Genomic DNA, 10670 nt, shown 5'->3' with positions numbered 1-10670 from the left:
CGGCACGATCAAACAGCTAAAACATAAAATACCTCCTAATTTTGGTCATACAGTAAAGGCGTAATTTGAAGTGCTAGCAGTTTGAAGATTCAAGAATATTAGCAAAGATTATTAGAATTCTTTGTAATGCGAACACTGTTCTGTTCTTATTTCGCTCTGGAACCTAAACCCACCATTTTTTATTTATTTTTTTGCTAAGAACTAACCAAAATGAAAACATTTAATAATGTAAATCTGTGTGTATGTTGCACAGCGCTGAACTGTTCAAATACACAAAGTTAGTATTCTTCCAGAAGGCGCTCGACATAATAAATGTAATAAAGTATAGAAAGACACTTGAAGCTCGGAGTGAGAAAACTTTATTGATGAAGGCAAGCAAATACAGATGACAAATGGACAGCAGTAGTAAAGTGAGATATGTGTGACTCTTTAATAACTTGCTTAACCTATCTGAGGGAAATATAAAAAACAATAAAAAAAATATGTGTTCATGTTCTGCCAGTTGAAGAGCTTCAGTATTAAAGCTGTCTGACCTGTACAACAATAAAACTAAGAGACAGGTACATTTTAAAGAGCTTTACAGCCCCAGAAAATATGAAAGCAAACATTGTAACAAAATTAAGATTGCAAAATAAAATAAAAAATTAAAAAACAGTTTAAAAAGGCATTGTAATATTGCTGAATCATGGTATTTATCATAACCATCACTTTTGTAACTTTAAGCATATATGTGAATATTACTTTATGCTCTCCTTTAATCATTTTAGGGTGCAAACGATTTGAACATCAAATGAACATCAAAAGCATAATACAAAAGAAAATTAAATGCTTAACAAAATAGTTATAGGAGAAATTACATCACAGTTTAGGTTTGTGATGAGGGCTGTGGTTGATCATGTTCAGTTCTTCTGGATCTGATGTCATAAACCAGAAGAATGAACGTAGCCACACACACCAGAGCAGAGAAGACCAATCGGATCACAGCTTCAGTAGAACCACAACAGTGTTCAGACTCTGAGGAATAAAAACATCAAACTGAGATCAGCTCAGTAAGTAGACATTAATATCAGTGCCGACATCAACTAATATCAGCTCTGCTGTACCTGAACATGTGTGACAGAGTTGACTGATGTCCAGATGTTGAGTCTGGTGGCTGATGGGGTTGTTGAGCACACAGCTGTAGCTGTTTTTATCCTGATATTCCACCTCCAGAGGTAGAGAGAGACTGATGCTGAGATCAGACACACTGATTTTGGACAATAAACTGTTTCCTTTGTACCAGGAGAGAGTCACATGACCCACATTTAAAACTGAACACACCAATGAACACGATGATGATGATGATGAAGATGAACAGTCTCTGCTGATGACAGGAACAGGCAGACGAGCTGAAAACACGAGAGAACAAAGATAAATGAGGTTGAATGAAGATATTAAAATAGACGAGGAAGAAACATCAAGAGGGTCCAAGACTGATCAAAAGTAGATCATTCTGATATAGAAAGTTAAATATAAACCTGGCTGTAAACATTAAAAAAAAGCTAATAAGTAATTTTAACAAATAAGTCATAAGATACTTCTTTAGATCTACTTCTTACCTGTAATAAATAAAACAGGTGAAACTAATATTTAACTCACCGTAGACAGTGAGATAAAAAAAAGACCTGCTGTAAATGTTGATCTGCAGTTCATAAGTTCCAGTGTGTTCAGTTGTTGTGTTTGTGATGATCAAATATCCAGTTTGTTTGTTCAGCTTCAGTCTGTCTCTGAATCTCCCATCAAGGACATCGTAGACAGTAAAGCTGTCAACCTCTTTATTGATTTCAGCTATTAAAGTCTCTTCGATCCAAAACCTCCACAGAATCACATCATCATCCATCATTTCAGTAAGACCAGAGTTTATACTGACTGAATCTCCCTCCATCACTGATATTTCACCTTTATCATTAAACATACAAAGAGAACAAACAGAAACAGGGTTTGTCAAATATTAATACTGCTAAAAAAAAAAAAAATGATGATGATGAATTAATTAATTTCAGTTTGTTATAAAAAAGGTGATTTTGTAACTCATGAAAGACGTTGAGAAAAAAAATAATCCTGATATGGTTGATCAGTAGTTCATAACGTCCAGTATGTTGAAATCTGGTGCTTGTGATGATCAGAGATCCAGTTTGAACGTCCACCTTCAGTATTCCTCTGAATCTCTCATAAATGTGATCATCATATACATTGATGTCCTTAGCTGTTACATTTAGTTCAGCTATTAAAGTGTTTTCAATCCAAAGCTTCCACAGAATCATATCATCATCCATCATTTCAGTAAGACCAGAATTTAGAGTGACTGAATCTCCCTCCATCACTGATATTACACCTTTATCATCAAACACACAAAGACAACAAACAGAAAAAGGGTGTTTCACAGATTAATACTGTTAAATAAAACAACAAAAAGAAACAAAATGGTGTATGAATTCATTTCAAGTTTGTCATTAAAAAGGTCATATTATTATTATTATTATTATTATTATTATTATTATTATTATTACTCACGATAGACAATGAGAAATAAATAAATGCTGATATGGTTGATCTGTAGCACATAAGCTCCAGCATGTTGAGTTGTGGTTTTTCTGATGGTCAGAGATCCAGTCTGATCATCAAGCTTCAGTCTGTCTCTGAATCTCCCATCAAGAACATCATCATATACAGTAATGCTGTCGGCCCGTTTATTGATTTTAGCTATTAAAGTGTCTTTAATCCAAAATGTCCACAGAATCAGATCATCATCCATTATTTTAGTAAGACCAGAGTTTAGAGTGACTGAATCTCCCTCCTTCACTGACACTGACTTCAGTTCTTTTTCAGCAAACACACAGAGAACAAACACAAGCAAACTTTGTTACAGATTAAGACTTTTAAATAACTTTGTTTCTGAAAGTAGAAAGTTTTAAATTGAGTGAATAATATGTGAATAAATTGTCATAAAACAATAAAACAGATAAAAAAAGAAGCAAAAAAAAAGGTAATTAAAAATGTGGATATTGTATTTAGTAAAAAAAAAAAAAAGTAAGACAAATATTTAACTCACCAAAGACAATGAGAGAGAAAATTATGCTGATGTGGTTTATCAGGAGTACATAACGTCCAGTATCTTCAGTTGCAGTGTTTTTGATGGTCAGAGATCCAGTTTGATTATCCAGCTTCAGTCTGTCTCTGAATCTCCCATCAAGGACATCGTAGACAGTAATGCTGTCGGCCCGTTTATTGATTTTAGCTATTAAAGTGTCTTTAATCCAAAATGTCCACAGAATCAGATCATCATCCATTATTTTAGTAAGACCAGAGTTTAGAGTGACTGAATCTCCCTCCTTCACTGACACTGACTTTCAGTTCTTTTTCAGCAAACACACAGAGAACAAACACAAGCAAACTTTTGTTACAGATTAAGACTTTTAAATAACTTTGTTTCTGAAAGTAGAAAGTTTTAAATTGAGTGAATAATATGTGAATAAATTGTCATAAAACAATAAAACAGATAAAAAAAAGAAGCAAAAAAAAAGTAAATAAAAAATGTGGATATTGTATTTAGTAAAAAAAAAAAAAAGTAAGACAAATATTTAACTCACCAAAGACAATGAGAGAGAAAATTATGCTGATGTGGTTTATCAGGAGTACATAACGTCCAGTATCTTCAGTTGCAGTGTTTTTGATGGTCAGAGATCCAGTTTGATTATCCAGCTTCAGTCTGTCTCTGAATCTCCCATTAAGAACATCATCATATACAATGACTCTCTCTGCCCTTTAATTGATTTCAGCTATTAAAGTGATTTCAATCCCAAACCTCCACTGAATCAGATCATCATCTATTAATTCAGTCAGACTAGTGTTTAGAGTGACTGAATCTCCTTCCAACACTGACACTGACCTCACTTCATCATCACCAAACACACCTGAAGAACAGAGTTGGTCACAGATTAAAGCTTCAAAATATCTTCTTACATGGTAGTCTTATATGTTACCAGAACAGAAGCAGCTGAAGCCATAAATACACATTTCAAACTCACCATCCAGACGCCAGAAACACAAACAGAACAAAACACATTTGAGAAACATTGTCTTCATCGTTTCTCTGAAAAGCCCACAATAGCAGTGCTAAACACCTCTGAAACACTACTGAACTGATGCTGTGTGTGTTTGTGGTCTTTCCTCAACAAGACTGAACCTCTGTCACAGTTTATTCTCACATGACCATTTCCTTTAACACAGGAAGTCATGAAAATTATAAATTATTTTTATATTTCAATATAAATTTTATATAAAATTAAAAATATAATATTTAAATCTAACTATATTTTAAAGTGAATGCTGGCCCTGTATGCAAACAGCAGAATAGTGAAGAGTTGAATGAGTGTTGGATTATATCAGTTTCTAATGATGTTTTGAGATGATCAGCTGCGTAGTTCATCAGTGATGCATGATAACAATATCTTGTTGGATTTTGACTTTTAATGAACTGTTAATTGATTCTTTTATTTAACTTAAATACATTTTGTATGGAGTAGAATAAAAAAAAAATGTTTGTATATATATGGTTCATATTCAGCAGAGGAGAAAATAAAGAGACACTTCACCCACAAACCACTGACCTCTTTCAGCCTTGCTATAGATGCTACGCAGATCCTGCTTGTAGACCAGAAGACCAAACCACATTAGATGTAGATAAATCAAACCACAGCAGGTTCAACTTTAACTCACAAACTGAGCTGCTTACACTACATTCAGTGAATGACATTTAGCTTTTTTGCCAGTGTTGCATTGTATGTGAGGCTCTGATGAGCTGTTGTTCTCAAAACCACAAGAGAACATATACCTGGTGTGTGTCTATGTGACATGGTGTCAGAAGTGCATTGTGCCTGCTGTAAACAAACAGAGGCCTTTGAGGATCCGACGCTTGGAAACCCATACTCAAAACAAACAAGTTCCGAGTATGGGTTTCCATTTCTGGTGTGATAGTTCAATTGCAGGGGATGTTCATGAGATGGAGGATTCCAAAAGGACTCAACTCAGACAATGTTACCCAGTCTAGTAGCATAGACTTTGCAGAATTTTGTAAGAGCTGGGACATCCAACACATTACCAGCAGCCTCCACTACCCACAGTCAAATGGGGCTGCAGAGCGAGCTGTTGGAACAGCAGAGCACATTCTGCATCAGCATGTCTCTCAATTGGCTCTGTTGAGTTACAGAGCCACTCCAATTACTGCTACTGGAGCAAACCCTTGCTCAGCTAATGCTGGGATGCCAAATCCACACTACACTGCCCGTCCTGGAGAGGAATTTGCAACAATGTCATTTCAGTCCTCAGCAATTTGGTGGCAAAGACAAAAAGCTAAAGCAGCTTACAAGTACTTACATTAAAAAAATAAATAAAATATAATGGTAAGAGTGTCAGACTTGTAACCGAAAGGTTGAGGGTTTGAGTCTCAGTACTGGCGGGGATTGTAGGTGTGGAGAGTGAATGAACAGTGCTCTCTTCCACCCTTAATACCACGAATGATGTGAGACCCAAAATTGAAAATTAGCCCATAAATTACTCTTCTTTCAGACGAAACCAGTCAGAGTTGTATAAAAAATTGTCTTTGATATTTCAAGCTGTTTAATGCCACTCAGCTGGTGTTGAATGCATCAGTCCAAAAGAATTTAAATAAAAAGCGCCCATCCATGAAAAAAAAAGTGTCTCACATGGCTCCGGGGTGTGAACATAGGCCTATGGTAGGGAATTGATGCATTTTTATAAGAAAAATATCCATATTCAAAACATAATAATCACTTTAATCTAGCTCACGCCAACATTTGTACACAGAAGCAATTTTAATTAGTGAATGTTATTTTGTTTTGATCTCTCCCCTGCGCTTCGACGATCGTCACTTCTGAGCGGCGCATGCACAAAGCTGACCTCATAAGTCATCCGCCCGGAACTGCTTCTGTGTACAACAGTGAGCGCAAGCTAGATTAAATTGATTATTACATTTTGAATATGGATATCTTTCTTATAAAAACACATCGATTCGCTACAGGAGGACTTTATTCATCCCCCGGAGCCGTGTGAGACACTTTTTTTTATGGATTGGCGCTTTTTATTTAACTTCTTTTGGACTGATGCATGCAATTGAATGCCCACTGAGTGGCATTAAACAGCTTGAGAGATCAAAGACAATTTTTAATATATCTCCGACTTGATTTGTCTGAAATAAATAAGTCATATACACCTAGGATGACTTGAGGGTGAGTAATTTATTGGCTAATTTTCATTTTTGGGTGAATTAACCTTTTAAGCAAGGCACCAAACTCCCAATTCCTCAGGGTGTGTGTTCATGGTTTGTGTATTCACTGCTCCCTGCTGTGTGTGTGTGTGTGTGTGCACTTGGATAGGTTAAATACAAAGCACAAATTCTGAGTATAGGACACATACACTTTCACATTCAGCCTGTACACTAAACATCCTATTTGATCCAGACACAAAGTGGAGCTATTCTCAGACAGGCGTCCCCTACAGTGGGTGGGGTCCACAGGAACGCTCCCGGTTACTTAGCTGTAACCTTGTTCCCTGAGAAAGCGGAACGAGATGCTGCGCTGCTCAGCGCATTGGGAAACGTCTTGTTCGTGACCAGCTGTGAATAATGTGTGTAACACGTCGATAGAATTGACCCGGCGGTAATATAGCCTCGGTTGATGACGTCATCTGAGCGCGCCCGCAACACGGGGCTATAAATAGATAAGCCACAGATGCATCAACAGGACATTTTGTCTGAAGAGCAGTCCTGGGACATATTTCAGTACGGCAATGCAGCGCAGCATCTCGTTCCGCTTTCTCAGGGAACAAGGTTACAGCTAAGTAACCAGGAACGTTCCCTTTCGAAAGCTTCAGTTGATGCTGCGCTGCTCAGCGCATTGGGAACGAGAATACCCACGCCGCCGTGCTTGAAAATGTCTGGACCCCTAAGGTTGTGCAGGTGTGCTACCAAACCACAAGAAGGCCTCAGACATTAGCTTGTGATGTTGACTCAAGGACATGAGAGCCCGGAGTAGCATGGACATCCAAACTATAAAATCTTATGAATGTGTGCGGAGAGGACCAACCTGCCGCATCACAAACCTGTTGTAAGGGGGCACCCCTTGCTAAAGCACTAGAGGAGGCGACCCCCCTTGTGGAGTGAGCTCTAAGACCTATAGGCGAAGCTTGACCGCGCGCCTCATAAGCCAAAGCAATAGCATCCCTGACCCAGTGAGACATGGTCTGCCTGGTGGCAGCTGCTCCTCTGTTACCACCACCATAACAGACGAACAGTTGCTCCGACTTACGCCACTGGCTAGTGCGGTGGATGTAAGTCTGAAGAGCACGGACTGGACACAGTCTATAAGATTTCTCCTGCTCCGGCGTTGCGAACGGCGGAGGACAGAAGGCCTCTAGAATGACCGGATGTACAGCCGAAAACGGAACCTTAGGCAGGTAATCAGGATGAGGATGCAGAACCACTTTCACGCTCCCTGGGGCAAAGTCTAAGCATGATGGTGAGATAGACAGAGCCTGCATATCCCCAATTCTCTTCAAAGAAGTTATTGCCATGAGAAAAACCATTTTTAGAGTTAGAAGTCTATCAGACGCTGACTCTAAAGGTTCAAAGGGGGTTTCAACCAGACCCTCGAAAACTATAGCTAAGTCCCAAGAAGGCATCTTGGTTTTTACTGTAGGCCTCAGTTGTCTGGCCCCACGAAGAAAGCGAGAGAGCAGAGGGTGTCTCCCGAGTGGCATCCCGTCAATCAAAGCGTGGCAAGCCGAAAGAGCGGCCACATAAACCTTAAGACTAGCAGGGCATGTGCCTGTTGACAATTTCTCTTGCATGAAGTCCAGAACTGAAGCAATATGGCAATTGACTGGATCTACATTGTGTACCACACACCACCTGTCAAAGACACCCCATTTACTTGCATAACTCTGTCTGGTGGAGGAAGCCCTAGCACTAAGGATGGTATCAATAACACCCGGCGACAGCCCTGTGTTCCTCAGCTGGTACCCTTCAGGGGCCAAACATGAAGATTCCACAGGTCGGGCCTGGGATGGAATATCGTACCCCCTGCCTGAGACAGAAGGTCCCTCCTCTCCGGAATCGCCCATGGCGAGCCGTCGAGGAGAGCTATTATCTCCGAGAACCATACCCTGTTCGGCCAACGTGGCGCTATCAGCAAGAGGCAAGACCTTTGTTGGCGAACTCTGGCTAGGACTCCCGGGAGCAGAGAAACTGGAGGAAACGCATACAGGCGCATTCTGGGCCATGTGTGCGCCATCGCATCCAGACCCAGGGGGGCTGGGTGACTCAGAGAGAAGTAGAGGGGACATTGCGCTGTCTGATGGGAGGCGAAGAGGTCCACCTCTGCTTCGTAAAATTTTTCCCCAAATCTGTTTCACTACCTCTGGGTGGAGTTTCCATTCCCCTGTCGGAAGTGTCTGTCTGGACAGTAAATCCGCTCCCACATTCAAACGCCCCGGAATGTAAACTGCCCTGAGTGACAGGAGCTTGTCCTGGGCCCAAAGAAAAATCTGCCTCGCTATCTTGTTCAGATTGCGTGAGCACAGACCCCCCTGGTGATTTATATATGAGACTGTTGCTGTGTTGTCCACCCTTACTAGAACATGACAGTCTCTCAAATGATGGAGGAAATATTTCAGAGCCAGAAATACGGCCATCAGCTCGAGGCAATTGATGTGCCAATCGAGCTGATGACCCCCCCATTCCCATTGAGCTGGGTGGCCATCCAAGACTGCTCCCCAGCCCAACAGGGAGGCATCTGTCGTTAGCAGTCTGCGACGACACGGTGCCCCTAGAGTGGGACCCAAGGCAAGGAACCGGGGTCTGAGCCACAGAGATAGTGTACGAAGCCCGCGGCGCGTCACTTTTATTTGCCTTTGAGGATTGGCTCTCGGATGAAATCCTCTGGCTTTTAGCCACAAAACTGAAATGGTCTCATGTGTAACAGCCCCAAAGGAATCACCGTGGATGCTGAAGCCATGAAACCTAACATCTTTTGATACTGACGAACAGTGCGATCCTGGCCTAGCCTGACCTTGCTCATGGTCTGCTGAATGGTCTCGATCCGAGCGGGAGACAGTTGTGCCCGCATCATGATCGAATCCCAAACGATCCCGAGATAAGTCGTTCTCTGGGCCGGACAGAGAACACTCTTCTCGGTGTTGAGTCTCAACCCCAGAGAAACTAGATGAGCTAACACGATGTCCCTGTGTTTGTAGCGCCATCTCTCGCGATTGCGCTAGTATCAGCCAATCGTCGATATAATTAAAAATGCGAATGCCCTGGAGTCGTAATGGAGCCAGCGCTGCATCCATGCATTTTGTGTACGTGTGGGGTGATAAGGCTAGGCCGAAAGGAAGAACCCGAAACTGGTATGCTTCGCCCCCGAAAGCGAACCTCAGGAATTTCCTGTGTTGTGGCAAAATCTCTATATGAAAATATGCGTCCTTCAGATCGATCGTGATAAACCAATCGCGATGCCGAATTTGCGACACGACCGTCTTGACGGTTAAACATCTTGAACTTGAGTGCTCTGATTGTAACCGTTTTAAGCCTCGAAGATCCAAGATTGGACGCACTCCCCCACCCTTTTTGGGAACTAGGAAGTATCTGCTGTAATAGCCCGACTCTCTCTGTGGAAGAGGAATATGTTCTATGGCCTCTTTGCCCAGAAGAGTTTGTAGCTCTTGAGACAGTACCTGCATCAGCTCCGGTTTCACGGAAGTGGAAACCACGCCGTTGAAACGTGGAGGATGACGAATAAATTGGATCCTGTATCCTATCCGTACTGTGTTCAACACCCAAGCAGAAATACCTGGCAGAAGTTTCCACGCTGCACTCTCTGAGAGTGGTACCAATTTCAATACTTCCTTTTTAGGGGATGTTAGATGTTCCGTGTCCAGAATGATGGCAGGAAGCACTGGAACATCTAATATCTCGCTGGAAACCCCCGCCCCCCGAGGCACAAGAAACGGCGGGGATGGAGGGGTTTTGTGAGGGTAACGGGGCGGGGCGAAAAGCTCTCGAGCACGCACCACCCCGTGAGGGACTACTCCCACCAGCACGGGCGCCATGGCGTCAGGACTACTTCTTCTTATTAATAAAAGTCCTGAGGTCTGGCTTGGGAGGTTGCTGAGCACGGCGAACCTGTCCCCAATCCCTACGAGGGGGAGCACGGTCTGCCACGCTCTGCTTTTTTAACCTCCCTGGTTTTTGAAGGCCCGGGGCGAGGCTGGGTGGCTGATGGCCCCTCCCCTTGAGTGCGGCGAGGAAGAAACTGAACGAACGCTTTTTAATGTTTCTTTACTTCCCTAAACCTGTCGACGACCGTATTAACCGAATCACCAAACAGGCCAGATGGAGAGATAGGAGAGTCTAAAAGAAACAAACGTTCCTTCTCTTTAATGCCCATCAAATTAAGCCACAGATGCCTCTCCGTGCTGACTAAAGCTGACATCGACCGGCCAATGGCACGAGCCGTCTGCTTGGTCGCCCGGAGAGACAAATCTGTGGCCCGACGAAGCTCAGCGAATGCTTCCTCGTCGATTGTACTGCCCACACTCAAGTCCTTCAATAGGTC

General features: G+C 41.9%; 1 pseudogene; it reads right to left on the bottom strand.

The window, feature by feature from the left end:
• Nucleotides 1–343: 343 nt before the first annotated feature.
• LOC122141411 lies at nt 344–4201 on the bottom strand (annotated as a pseudogene).
• Nucleotides 4202–10670: the final 6469 nt, after the last annotated feature.

This window comes from Cyprinus carpio, chromosome B22 (genome assembly GCF_018340385.1).
Source record: "Cyprinus carpio isolate SPL01 chromosome B22, ASM1834038v1, whole genome shotgun sequence".
Taxonomy (NCBI): Eukaryota; Metazoa; Chordata; class Actinopteri; order Cypriniformes; family Cyprinidae; genus Cyprinus; species Cyprinus carpio.
This window is presented reverse-complemented; position numbering and strand designations above follow the sequence as displayed.